This window comes from Theropithecus gelada, chromosome 5 (assembly GCF_003255815.1).
Source record: "Theropithecus gelada isolate Dixy chromosome 5, Tgel_1.0, whole genome shotgun sequence".
In the NCBI taxonomy this organism is placed as follows: domain Eukaryota; kingdom Metazoa; phylum Chordata; class Mammalia; order Primates; family Cercopithecidae; genus Theropithecus; species Theropithecus gelada.
In genome coordinates, this window is record NC_037672.1 from 125,593,555 (window position 1) to 125,607,506 (window position 13,952).

The window sequence follows — 13,952 nt, forward strand, 5'->3', positions numbered from 1 at the left end:
TTTTTGTCCTGTTCATTGTGGTGTGCCTCGCAGCTAGACAGTGCTTAGTACAACACAGGTACTCAATAAATGTTTGCTGAATTAATGAAAAAACACTGATAAGGTAGGATTTACCTTGATGATCTGGTTTTTTAAAAGCCTGCAATAAGTGTTGAATTCCACCAGGTTCAGCTACCCTTCTTCCATTTCTAGCTCATGAGGCCCAGGCGCATGTTGCCGAGCCCTGGTTCCTTCTGGTCTGTACTCTCATCATCTCCTCTGGGTCAGCACTACCTCCACCAAATACTTGTCCAGCCCCTATTATATGACAGGCATTGTTCTGAGCCTCAGGAGACAGAACTGAATAAAATGCACACAAGCATCTGCTTTCACAGAGCTTATATTCTATGTTTCGGCCCAATGCTACCTTTGTGCCACACAAACATGATAGAATCAGCTCCTCATCAGGGTGGCCTTGATGGGAATTGGTTCAGACAGTTTACCAGTTTCTCCTATTTGTCAAAAATGTAAGGAATTCCTCAACTGGATTGCTAGGTTGTCCCATAAAAGAAAAGTGAATCAGAGACTGGCCTAAGATAATGCCAGGATGGCCTTAAGAATGGAGTACAAATAGCAAAGAAATGGAATCAACCTAGGTGCCCATCAACAGTGAATTAGATAAAGAAAATGTGGTATATATACGTGTCATAGAATACTGCACAGCCATAAAAAAGAATGAAATCATGTTCTTTGCAGCAACATGGATGGAACTGGAAGCCATTATTCTAAGCCAATTAGTGCAAGAATAGAAAACCAAATAATGTGTTCTCATTTATACGAGGAAGCTAGACATTGAATACATATAGACATAAAGATGGGAACAGTAGACACTGGAGACTGCTAGATGAGGCGGGAGGGAAGAGGACATGGGCTGAAAAGTATTGTGTTGGGTACTATGCTGACTACATGGATGATGGCTCATTTGTACCCTAAACCTCAGCATCATGCAATATACCCATGTAATATACCCCTTAATCTATAATAAAAGTTGAAAATTTTTTTAAAAAAGAAAGAATGGGGCACAAGCAGGAGAACAACAAGGTCTGCTTGGCACCCACTCAGGGCCTCGCCCTGCTAGCAGCTGAGTCAGTCCTGTTTAAGAGTTATGGGTGGACCTAATGCAGTGACCCAGGCATAGGCATTCCAGCATCTACTTCCTGACTGGAGAAGGAGGGCCTTGGCTGGCCCAGGCTGGTTAAAGCTGGCTGTCCTGGGTTTGTCTTGGCTGTCTGTGGGCAAAGCTACATTTTAAACTGGAAATAATGGTAAATTCACTAGTAACACTGTTAGAGACAATTTTTAATTCAAAAACTCCTGGGCAGTCCAACTAAATTAAATTATGAGGATAAAGTTTCCATCTCAAAGAACAACTAATTGTTAGGTTGGCTTCCAACTTAAAAAAAAAAAAGAAAAAAAAAGTACATTCACTATATTTAGTATAACTTCATTGTCTGAAAGAGTCAACTTTTTCCTACAAAACAAGACATTCACTTGACAATATCCTTTGAGACCACCAGTCTAGGGAACCTGAGTGATAGAGTGGCAGAGTCCTCGGAAGTCACCCCCTTTTCACCTGCACAGGCTGACTGTTCCATGGGCCCTACCCCATGACCACCCCCTCCTTGTAACTTCACTGTCTGGCAAGTTAAGTGTGATCCTAAGGGCTGAGGGAAGTTCTGGAATTTAGGGTGAATGAGAAGTGTATTCCCAGATGAGCTGCTCCTTGTAAGTGATCAAGCTTCCTAATATTTTAAGTATTTGCCAGGCACGGTGGCTCAAGCCTGTAATCCCAACATTTTGGGAAGCCAAGATGGGAGGATCACTTGAGGTCAGGAGTTCGAGACCAGCCTGGCCAACATAGTAAAACCCCATCTCTACTGAAAATACAAAAAATTAGCTGGGTGTGGTGGCACATGCCTATAATTCCAGCTACTCAGGAGATTGAGGCAGGAGAATCACTTGAACTGGAGGCAAAGGTCAGCCGAGCTTGCCACACTGTACTCCAGCCTGGGTGACACAGTGAGACTTTGTCTCAAAAAAAAAAAAAAAAAAAAAAAAATTAAGTATTTGTCATCTCCCTTGAGACAGAGCAGATTAATAATGGAAAAGGGATTTTTTTCTCTCTACTTCCTGCAGCTACGGTCAGAGCCCTTCCTCTGTATTTGCCATGTCACAGCCACTTGCACATAGAAGCCCCAGTTGTCTTGAATACCACTGTGCCCTTCTCAACCTTAGGTTTGAGATACTGGTGTCTACTGTAGGCTTTTTCACCTTTACTTTGGTAGGTTACCTCTGAATAGTCCATTATAAATATAACAAAAGGAACACTACCTGTGGTGGCTCTAGTTTTAGAAGGAGGGCAGATTCATGGCTTACACTTGGAGATGCTAGATTTCCTTAAGTTGGTTGTGCTTTTTAGTAATTGCTGAAATGTCTCACATGGAGGCTAAATTCAGTCACTATATTACTGAGTGCCTAAAAATTTGGCTTTATGCCTTATTTTTAAATCATAGCAATGTATAATTTTGGTTACATCATATCCATGTAAAAGTCTCCTTTTCCCTTTGTAGATGTCTTTTAAGGCCTCTTTCAGTTCTAAACATTTGGAGTTTCCAAATAGTTTGCATTTGGGGTTTGTTTGGACTATCTTCAATCTGTGGAAATCCTGAGGAACAAGAATGGCTGTTTCTTTGTTTACCTTTAAGGTGATTTGCCTCCTGGGTGCCTGTTCGCCTCCTGAGGAGGGAAAATTGGGTTATCTCTATGTTATTTAAGGCTGCTCACCTTGAGGGTACTCCCTTAAATAGGTCATTATTCCACATCCGTCATCTGTACTAGAACAAAAGTAAATTCTCACACTGACTTCAGAGTAGGGGTTTGCTCAACTGCTTCTTATCAAAGTTTCTAAGAACTGAGTTTTTTCAGTTATTTCTTGAGTTTACACATTCCAGTTTTATTTAATCAAAGGAACTGTGTGGGAAAACAGCAGTGCAGAAAATATTCATTCACAGCAGTGATAGTGCAATTGAGTAATAGCAGCAGCTGCCCTGAGCACATGGCGGTGAGACAACAATTAAAATTTCAACACACTTTGTGAAAGACTTTTCTATACAGCTCAGCTTTCAAAGTCATGAGGGAATGTATACGGTGCTTATGTGTAAACTCCTACTTGGAGTCCTGTTGGTGGTTTAATGATGAAAAATATCTTTTCTTTGACTAATTCAAATATATTGATCCTATATGTATTTTGATAGCTGCTAAAACTCCTAGGGTTGTTCTCAAGGTAGACCTTCAGAATATAAATGCAAAGATTCTGAAAATTTCATGTGCATAAGAGACAACCAGTAAATTTGTTAAAAAGGCAGATTTGGATCAATTGTTGATAGACTTTTAGGTAGTACCAGGTTTTGGGCTATTTTGTGTCTTTTTGGTGAACATATGTGTTTCTGTTGGGCATCTAGGAGTAGAATTTCTGCATTTAAGGTAGCCATATATTCAGCACTGGTAAATACTGCCAAAAGTGTTCCAAGATTATTTTATCAACTTATAGTCCCACTGCACTGTTAGTGTTTAAGAGTTTCTGTGGATCCACATTCTCACCAACACTTGGTGTTTTCTGTTTTTATTTTAGCCATTCTATTGGTTATACAGAGGTACAGTCATGTGTCATCAAATGATGTTTTGGTCAACAATGAACCATGCAGACAATAGTGGTCCCATAAGATTATGATGTATTTTTACTGTATCTTTTCTATATTTAAGTATATTTATATACACAAATACTTTCCATTGTGTTACAACTACCTACAATATTTAAGACAATAACGTGCTGTACAGGTTTGTAGCCTAGGAGCAATAGGCCATACCATATATCTAGGTGTGTAGGAGATTATACCATCTAGATTTGTGTAAATACACTCTGTGATGTTCACACAATGACAATATTGCCTAACGATGCATTTCTCAGAATATATCCCTATCGTTAAGTGATGCATGACTGTATTTCATTATAATTTAGATTTAAATTGAATGGATACATTTTGGTATAATCATACAATGGAATACCATTAAGCCAAAGAGAGTGACATACAACAATGTGGATGAGTCTCACAATCTGTGAAAAAAGTCAGACACAAAATAATGTAGACTGCACGAGTCCATTTATAGACAGTACCAAAAAATCCAGGTGAAAGTAATCTATGGCATTAGCAATTAAGGTACGGGTTTGCCTTGGGGAGAGTGAGTAGACTGTGCCTGGAGAGAGCAGAGGGGCTTCTGGGATATCAGTGATATTCTTGTTCTTGATCTGAGCGCTGGCTTTGCAGATGAGTTTAGTTGTGAAACTCCAGCAAGCTGTCCACTTTATGCTACGTGCACTTTTCAGTATGTATATTATTCTTTATTTAAAGAATTTTTTTAGAGTACAGATTTCTAGGCCTTTACTGTGAGATGTGGTCCTTTGATGGGACCTGGGACTTTACATGTTTGACAAGCACTCAGGTGATTGGGATGTAGGTGGCCTTAAAGTGCACTTTGAGAAACATTGGTAATTACATTCAGTGCAGAGATTTTAAAAGCATTCATCAGCTCTTCAAAATAATTTAATCAGCTGCTTTGTATACTGCAGCTATTTTCGGTCATTTCAGAGCTGGTTTCATTCATCCCACCCCCATCCCACTTTCACCTTCCGAGAGTGAATCAATCCTGGGAAATGAAAACCCCAAGTGAGCCCCACGTTGGAAAAATCCACGGCTTATACTCAGTGAGGAAAGGACAATCAAGTGAGAAACAAATCCATTAGGTGGGGAAAAACCCCAAATGTGTGGGAATCATAGAAACCCTTTCTGGGAGGAGAACTGATCTTTTCTGATGAAAGCTCATTTCATTTACTTAGCTATGAGTGACAGAGTGTGTCTGGGTCTGAGGCATTTGGTGGAGGCTCTGTAAAAACTAGGTTAAGGAATGAATCAAAATCTCTTCCAATTACATGAAGGAGGAAGCTAAGAATGCAAATAACTGTAAAACTATTGCTTGTTGTGACTAAAAGTCCTCCACATAGTAAGGCCTAAATCAGCTTTCATTTTATTGCTATGGGAAAGGACAGAGCTACCTGGCACAGTTATACAGGCAAGTTTTTAAGGGAACAAAAACAGTGAAAAAAAAATCACTCAATGCTTGTTTAGAGCTTGCTCTATCTGCCCAAGTGCTGAGAAAGAAAGTGTTCTCAAAAGTCAAGAGGGAAAGAGTTCTTACTCGATAAAAAACTGTTGGCTTTTAAAGGATCAGTTATTCTCCTTGAAGACACAATAGGTATGTACGTGATTTACCTATAGGCAGGCTAGTCTTGATTTCCCTGGTATGTCTACACCAATGATTAAAAAATCTAAAATAATTTTGTATTTGTTGGAAAATAGTCCCAGTCCAGGGCTCTTTGAGAGTCCCCCATTCATTGTCCACATTGCTTGACCCTCCTCTGGGATTCCTTGGAACTCCCGACAGTACAGCAACTAAAGGGTTAATGTCCAGCAATTGAGAGACCTCCAACCCTGTCCAGCCACAAGCTGTCTTAGAGGTCGTTGCTCTGTGGTGATACCTGTGAAGGGGAGAAGTGGCTTTTTTGGGTCAGCTGCGGAACCCTATTCATGTTCTTCTCTTACTCGACAGCTTTTCACTACCCTCCCCCAAGAGTGCCCCAATTCTACTTCTCTTGTAATTTCTCATTCTTTGGTAATTTCTCATTCAAAGCAATGAAAGATCACTAATTAAATGTAGATGTTTTGTCATTAGATTAACCTTCTAGTCTGTCACTCCTAAACATCCAAGGGCTTCCAGAGGCTCTCTGATTCATCGGCTCCTTCACTCTGTCATTCAGCAAACATCTCTGGAATGCCCGCTACATGCCATCACTGTGCTTACTGGTAAGACTCCATCCCCCTCAGCGTAAATGAGAGATCACAGTCTGGTGGGAATGACCAACCTGTAAATAGACAATTCTGGTGCAATCATGGAGCTACTGAAGAGTATAATGGGAACATAAAGGCTGGCAAAGGTAGATCATGGTGAGTCAGGGAAGACTTCCTGGAGGAAGTGGTTTGAGCCTAGCCTTTTTTCTTTCTTTTTTCCTTTTATAGATTTAGAGAGTACAAGTGCAGTTTTGTTACAGGGATATATTGTGTAGTGGTGAAGTCTGGGCTTTTAGTGTCCCCATCACCCAAAGAGTGAACAATGTACCCAACAGGTAAATTTTCAGCTTTCACCACCCCCGCTTTTTATCTCTCCTTTTTTGGAGCACCCATTGTCTGTTATTTCCCTCTCTGTGTTCATGTGTATCCATTGTTTAGCTCTCAATTATAAGTGAGAACATGTGGTATTTGATTTTCTGAGTTATTACACTTAGAATAATGGCCTCTAGCTCTATCCATGTTGCTGCAAAAGACATGATCTCATTCTTTTTTGTTTGTTTTTCTTTTCTTTAAAAAAATTTTTTTTAAATTATACTTTAAGTTCTGGGGTACATGTGCAGAACGTGCAGTTTTGTTACATAGGTATACACGTGCCATAGTGGTTTGCTGCACCCATCACCCGTCACCTACATTAGGTATTTCTCCTAATGTGATCCCTCCCCTAGCCCCCCACCCCCGACAGGCCCTGGTGTGTGATGTTCCCCTCCCTGTGTCCATGTGTTCTCCTTGTTCAACTCCCACTTATGAGTGAGAACATGTCATGTTTGGTTTTCTGTTCTTGTGATAGTTTGCTGAGAATGATAGTTTCGAGCTTCATCCGTGTTCCTGCAAAGGACATGAACTCATCCTTTTTTATGGCTGCAAAATATTCCACATTTTCTTTATCCAGTCTATCATTGATGGGCATTTGGGTTGGTTCCAAGTCTTTGCTATTGTGAATAGTGCCACAATAAACATATGTGTGCATGTGTCTATATAGTAGAATGATTTATAATCCTTTGGGTATATACCCAGTAATGGGATTGCTGGGTCAAATGATATTTCTAGTTTTAGATCCTTGATGAATCACCACACTGTCTTCCACAATTGTTGAACTAATTTACATTCCCACCAGCAGTGTACAAGCGTTCCTATTTCTCCACATCCTCTCCAGTACCTGTTTCCTGACTTTTTAATGATCACCATTCTAACAGGTGTGAGATAGTGTCTTATTGTGGTTTTGATTTGCATTTCTCTAATGACCAGTGATGATGAGCATTTTTTCATATGTTTCTTGGCTGCATAAATGTCTTCTTTTGAAAAATGTCTGTTCATATCTTTTGTCCACTTTTTCATGGGGTTGTTTGTTTCTTTCTTGTAAATTTGTTTGAGTTCTTTGTAGATTCTGGATATTAGCCGTTTGTCAGTTGGGTAGATTGCAAAAATTTTCTCCCATTCTGTAGGTTGCCTGTTCACTCTGATGATAGTTTATTTTGCTGTGCAGAAGCTCTTTAGTTTAATTAGATCTCATTTATCAGTTTTGGTTTTTGTTGCCATTGCTTTTGGTGTTTTAGATATGAAGTCTTTGCCCATGCCTGTGTCCTGAATGGTATTGCTCAGGTTTTCTTCTAGCATTTTTATGGTTTTAGGTCTTACATTTAAGTCTTTAATCCATCTTGAGTTGGTTTTTGTATAAGGTGTAAGGAAGGGATCCAGTTTCAGTTTTCTGCATATGGCTAGCCAGTTATCCCCACACAATTTATTAAATAGGGAATCTTTCCCCCATTGCTTGTTTGTTTCAGGTTTGTCAAAAATCAGATGGTTTTAGATGTGTGGTGTTATTTCTGAGGCCTCTGTTCTGTTCCATTGGTCTATATATCTGTTTTGGTACCAGTACCATGCTGTTTTGGTTACTGTAGCCTTGTAGTATAGTTTGAAGTCAGGTAGCGTGATGCCTCCAGCTTTGTTCTTTTTGCTTAGGATTGTCTTGACTATGCAGGCTCTTTTTTGGTTCCATATGAAATTTAAAGTAGTTTTTTCTAGTTCTGTGAAGAAAGTTAGTGGTAGCTTGATGGGGATAGCATCAAATCTATAAATTACTTTGGGCATTATGGCCATTTTCACAAAATTAATTCTTCCTATCCATGAGCATGGAATGTTTTTCCATTTGTTTGCATCCTCTCTTATTTCCTTGAGCAGTGGTTTGTAGTTCTCCTTGAGGAGGTCCTTCACATCCCTTGTAAGTTTGATTCCTATTTTATTCTCTTTGTAGCAATTGTGAATGGGAGTTCACTCGTGATTTGGCTGTTTGTCTGTTATTGGTATATTGGGATTCTTGTGATTTTTGTACATTGATTTTGTATCCTGAGACTTTGCTGAAGTTGCTTATCAGCTTAAGGAGATTTTGGGTTGAGATGATGGAGTTTTCTAAATATACAATCATGTCATCTGCAAACAGAGACAATTTGACTTCTTCTGTTCCTATTTGAATTTTGAATATCCTTTATTTCTTTCTCTTGCCTGATTGCCCTGACCAGAACTTCCAATACTGTGTTGAATAGGAGTGGTGAGAGAGGGCATCCTTTTCTTGTGCTGGCTTTCAAAGGGAGTGTTTCCAGTTTTGGCCCAGTCAGTATGATATTGGTTGTGGGTTTGTCATAAACAGCTCTTATTATTTTGATATATGTTCCATAGATACCTAGTTTATTGAGAGTTTTTAGCATGAAGGGGTGTTGAAGGCCTTTTTTGCATCTTTGAGATAATCATGTGGTTTTTGTCATTGGTTCTGTTTATGTGATGGATTACGTTTATTAATTTGTGTATGTTGAACCAGCCTTGCATCCCAGGTATGAAGCCAACTTGATCATGGTGGATAAGCTTTTCGATGTTCTGCTGGATTCAGTTTGCCAGTGTTTTATTGAGGATTTTCACATTGATGTTCATCTGGGATATTGGCCTGAAATATTCTTTTTTTGTTGTGTCTCTGCCAGGTTTTGGTATCAGGATGACACTAGCCTCATAGAATGAGTTAGGGAGGATTCCCTCTTTTTCTACTGTTTGGAATAGTTTCAGAAGGAATGGTACCAGCTCCTCTTTGTACCTCTGGTAGAATTCGGCTGTGAATCCATCTGGTCCTGGACTTTTTTGGTAGGCTATTAATTACTGCCTGAATTTCAGAACCTGTTATTGGCCTATTCAGGGATTCAACTTCTTCCTGGTTTGGACTTGGGATGCTGTATGTGTCCAGGAATTTATCCATTTCCTCAAGGTTTTCTAGTTTATTTGCATAGAGATGTTTATAGTATTCTCTGATGGTAGTTTGTATTTCTGTGGGATCAATGGTGATATACCCTGTATCATTTTTTATTATGTCTATTTGATTCTTCTCTCTTTTCTTATTAGTCTGGCTAGTAGTCTATCTATTTTGTTGATCTTTTAAAAAAAACAGCTCCTGGATGCAGTGATTTTTTGAAGGGATTTTCCTGTCTCTATCTCCGTCAGTTCTGCTCTGTTCTTAGTTATTTCTTGTATTCTGTTAGCTTTTGAATTTGTTTGCTGTTGCTTCTCTAGTTCTTTTAATTTTGATGTTAGGGTGTCAATTTTAGATCTTTCCTGCTTTCTCTTGTGGGCATTTAGTGCTATAAGTTTCCCTCTACACACTGCTTTAAATGTGTCCCAGAGATTCTGGTACATTGTGTCTTCGTTCTCATTGGTTTCAAAGAACATCTTTATTTCTGCCTTCATTTCGTTATTTACCCAGTAGTGATTCAGGAGTAGGTTGTTCAGTTTCCATGTAGTTGTGCGGTTTTGAGTGAGTTTCTTAATCCTGAGTTCTAGTTTGATTGCACTGTGGTCTGAGAGACTGTTTGTTATGATTTCCATTCCTTTGCATTTGCTGAAGAGTATTGTACTTCCAATTATGTGGTCAATTTTAGAATAAGTGCAATGAGATGCTGAGAAGAATGTATATTCTGTTGATTTGGGGTGGAGAGTTCTGTAGATGTCTATTAGGTCCACTTGGTCCAGAGCTGAGTTCAAGTCCTGAATATCCTTGTTAATTTTCTGTCTTGCTGATCTGTCTAATATTGACAGTGGGGTGTTAAAGTCTCACACTATTATTGTGTGGGAGTCTAAGTCTCTTTGTAGGTCTCTAAGGACTTGCTTTATGAATCTGGGTGCTCCTGTATTGGGTGCATATGTATTTAGGATAGTTAGCTCTTCTTGTTGCATTGATCCCTTTACCATTATGTAATGCCCTTCTTTGTCTCTTTTGATCTTTGTTGGTTTAAAGTCTGTTTTATCAGAGAGTAGGATTGCAACTCCTGCTTTGTTTTCCTTTCCATTTGCTTGGTAAATATTCCTCCATCCCTTTAGTTTGAGCCTATGTGTGTCTTTGCACATGAGATGGGTCTCCTGAATACAGCAGACTGATGAGTCTTGACTCTTTATCCAATTTCACAGTCTGTGTCTTTTAATTGGGGCATTTAACCCATTTACATTTAAGATTAATATTGTTATGTGTGAATTTGATCCTGTCATTATGATGCTAGCTAGTTATTTTGCCCATTAGTTGATGCAGTTTCTTCATAGTGTCAATGGTCTTTATAATTTGGCATGTTTTTGCAGTGGCTGGTACTGGTTGTTCCTTTCCATGTTTAGTGCTTCCTTCAGGAGCTCTTGTAAGGCAGGCCTGGTGGTGACAGAATCTCTTGGCATTTGCTTGTCTGTAAAGGATTTTATTTCTCCTTCACTTATGAAGCTTGGTTTGGTTGGATATGAAATTCTAGGTTGAAAATGCTTTTCTTTAAGAATGTTGAATATTGGCCCCCACTCTCTTCTGACTTGTAGGGTTTCTGCCGAGAGATCTGCTGTTAGTCTGATGGGCTTCCCTTGGTCTGTAACCCGACCTTTCACTCTGGCTGCCCTTAACATTTTTTCATCAATTCAACCTTGGTGAATCTGACGATTATGTGTCTTGGGGTTGCTCTTCTCGAGTAGTATCTATGTGGTTTTCTCTGTATTTCCTGAATTTGAATGTTGGCCTGTCTTACTAGGTTGGGGAAGTTCTCCTGGATAAGATCCTGACGAGTGTTTTCCAACTTGGTTTCATTCTCCCTGTCACTTTCAGGTACACCAATCAAACGTAGGTTTTGTCTTTTCACGTAGTCCCATATTTCTTGGAGGCTTTGTTTGTTCCTTTTTACTCTTCTTTCTCTAATCTTGTCCTCTTGTTTTATTTCATTAAGTTGATCTTCAATCACTGATATCCTTTCTTCTGCTTGATGGATTCAGCTATTGATACTTCTGTATGCTTCACGAAGTTCTTGTGTTGGGAGTTTCAGCTCCATCAGGTCATTTATGTTCTTCTCTAAACTGGTTATTCTAGTTAGCAATTCATCTAACCTTTTTTCAAGGTTCTTAGCTTCCTTGCATTGGGTTAGAACATGCTCCTTTAGCTCAGGGGAGTTTGTTATTACCCGCCTTCTGAGGCCTACTTCTGTGAATTCGTCAAATTCATTCTTTGTCCAGATTTTTTCGCTTGCTAGCAAGGAGCGGTGATCCTTTGGAGGAGAAGAGACATTCTGGTTTTTGGAATTTTCAGCCTTTTTGCACTGGTTTCTCCCTACCTTTGTGAATTTATCCTCCTTTGGTCTCTGATATTGGTGACCTTCGAATGGGGTCTTTGAGTGGATGTACTATTCCTTTCTGTTTGTTAGTTTTCCTTTTAACAGGCTCGTCTACTGCGGGTCTGCTGGAGTTTGCTGGAGGTCCACTCCTGACCCTGTTTGCCTGGGTATCACCAGTGGAGGCGGCAGAACGGCAAAGATTGCTGCCTGTTCTTTCCTTTGGAAGCTTTATCCCAGAGGGGCACCTGCCAGATGCCAGCCAGAGCTCTATATGAGGTGTCTGTTGGCCCCTACTGGGAGGTGTCTTCCAGTCAGGATACATAGGGGTCAGGGACTCACTTGAGGAGGCAGTCTGACTCTTCGCAGAGCTTGAACGCTGTGCTGGGAGATCTGCTGCTCTCTTCAGAGCCATCAGGCAGGGATGTTTAAGTCTGCTGAAGCTGCACCCATAGCTGCCCCTTCCCTCAGGAGCTCAGTCCCAGGAGATGGGGGTTTTATCTGTAAGTCCCTGACTGGAGCTGCTGCCTTTTTTTCAGAGATGCCCTGCCCAGAACGGAGAAATCTGGCAGTCTGGCCGCAGCAGCCTTGCTGAGCTACAGTGGGCTCTGCCCAGTTCAAACTTCCTGGCTGCTTTGTTTACACTGTGAGCAGAAAACTGCCTACTCAAGCATCAGCAATGGCAGACGTCCCTCTCCCAACCAAGCTCAAGCATTCCAGGTGGATCTCAGATTGCTGCTGTGCTGGCAGCGAGGATTTCAAGCCAGTGGATCTTAGTTTGCTGGGCTCTGTGGGGGTGGGACCTACCGAGCCAGACCACTTGGCTCCCTGGCTTTAGCACCCCTTTCCAGGGGAGTGAACGGTTCTGTCTCGCTAGCATTTCAGGTGCCACTGGGGTATGGAAAAAAAAAAAAAAAGCTCTTGCAGCTAGTTTAGTGTCTGCCCAAACGGCCACCAAGTTTTGTGCTTGAAACCCAGTGCCCTGGTGGGGTAGGCACCAGAGGGAATCTCCTGGTCTGTGGGTTGCGAAGACCATGGGACAAGCACAGTATCTGGGCTGGAGTGTGCATGGTCCTCAGGCTCAGTCCCTCACAGCTTCCCTTGGGTAGGGGAGAAAATTCCCCGACCTTTGCGCTTCCTGGGTCAGACAACGCCCCACCCTGCTTTGGTTCGCCCTCCATGGGCTGCACCCACTGTCCAACCGGTCCCAATGAGATGAACTGGGTACCTCAGTTGGAAATGCAGAAATCACCCGCCTTCTGCGTGGATCTCGCTGGGAGCTACAGACCAGAGCTGTTCCTATTTGGCCATCTTGCCAGCAATGATCTCATTCTTTTTTATGGCTGCATAGTATTTCATGGTGTGTATATATACACACGCACTCATATATATTTTATACACACACCCCCCACCCCCACCCCACATTTTCTTTATCCACTCATTTGTTGATGGACTCTTAGGTAGGTTCCATGACTTTGCTATTGTGAATAGTGCTGTGATAAACATGCGAGTGCAGGTATCTTTTTAATATGATGACCTCTTTTCCTTTGGGTAGATGCCAAGGATGGCATCTACCTTTGGGGTGAGCTTTGGGATGAGCTTAGTCTACTGGAAAAATAGAAGTTAGTCAGGTGGGGATGGCAAGTAGAAGAAATGTTGGGCAAAGGAGACTATGAACGCAGTAAGAAACAGCATGATATGTGCAGGCACCAGAGGGTAAAGTGTGAGACCAAAGGTGGTAGAAAGTGAGGCGTGAGAGGAAAGCAGGGATGGGGAAGATAAGATGTGATTTTGTAAGGAAGAGGCTTTCAGCCTGGGAGTCCTAACTCACTGGGGTGCAGCCAAACAATGTGTTACTAATAATAAAGTGTTAGGTTTGTAATGGCTTTATTCCTTTAGAAACCTAAATTTGAGCAGATTCAAGGTTATCCCTAGAATATGGTGACTCTCCCCCACTGGCATTCCATATGCTTTCTTGAGAGAGAGAAAGGGATGGAGCGAGGGCTGGAAGCCAGGGCTTGAGCATAATTCTCTGTTCACCTTATCCAAGCAGCAAGCTGGTGGCTACAGTATTAACAAACTGCTGCTGTGCTTTACTTCCTTACTAGGGCTTTCAGGTTTCACGAAATATAAGTATACCCAGAGGACAGTACACCTCTGTGCATGTACATCGCCCGTCTTGATGGTCACAGAGGATGGCAGCTGCATAAAATGGGGAGCCATGGAAGTGTTTCCATGCTGTGGGCCGTGTGCATTTTGTGGTGGCTCCTCTGGCTCCAGCGATCGAACATCCTGTGGGTATGGAAATCTCCGCTACACACTCACAGTGTGCTTACATTTCAAATCA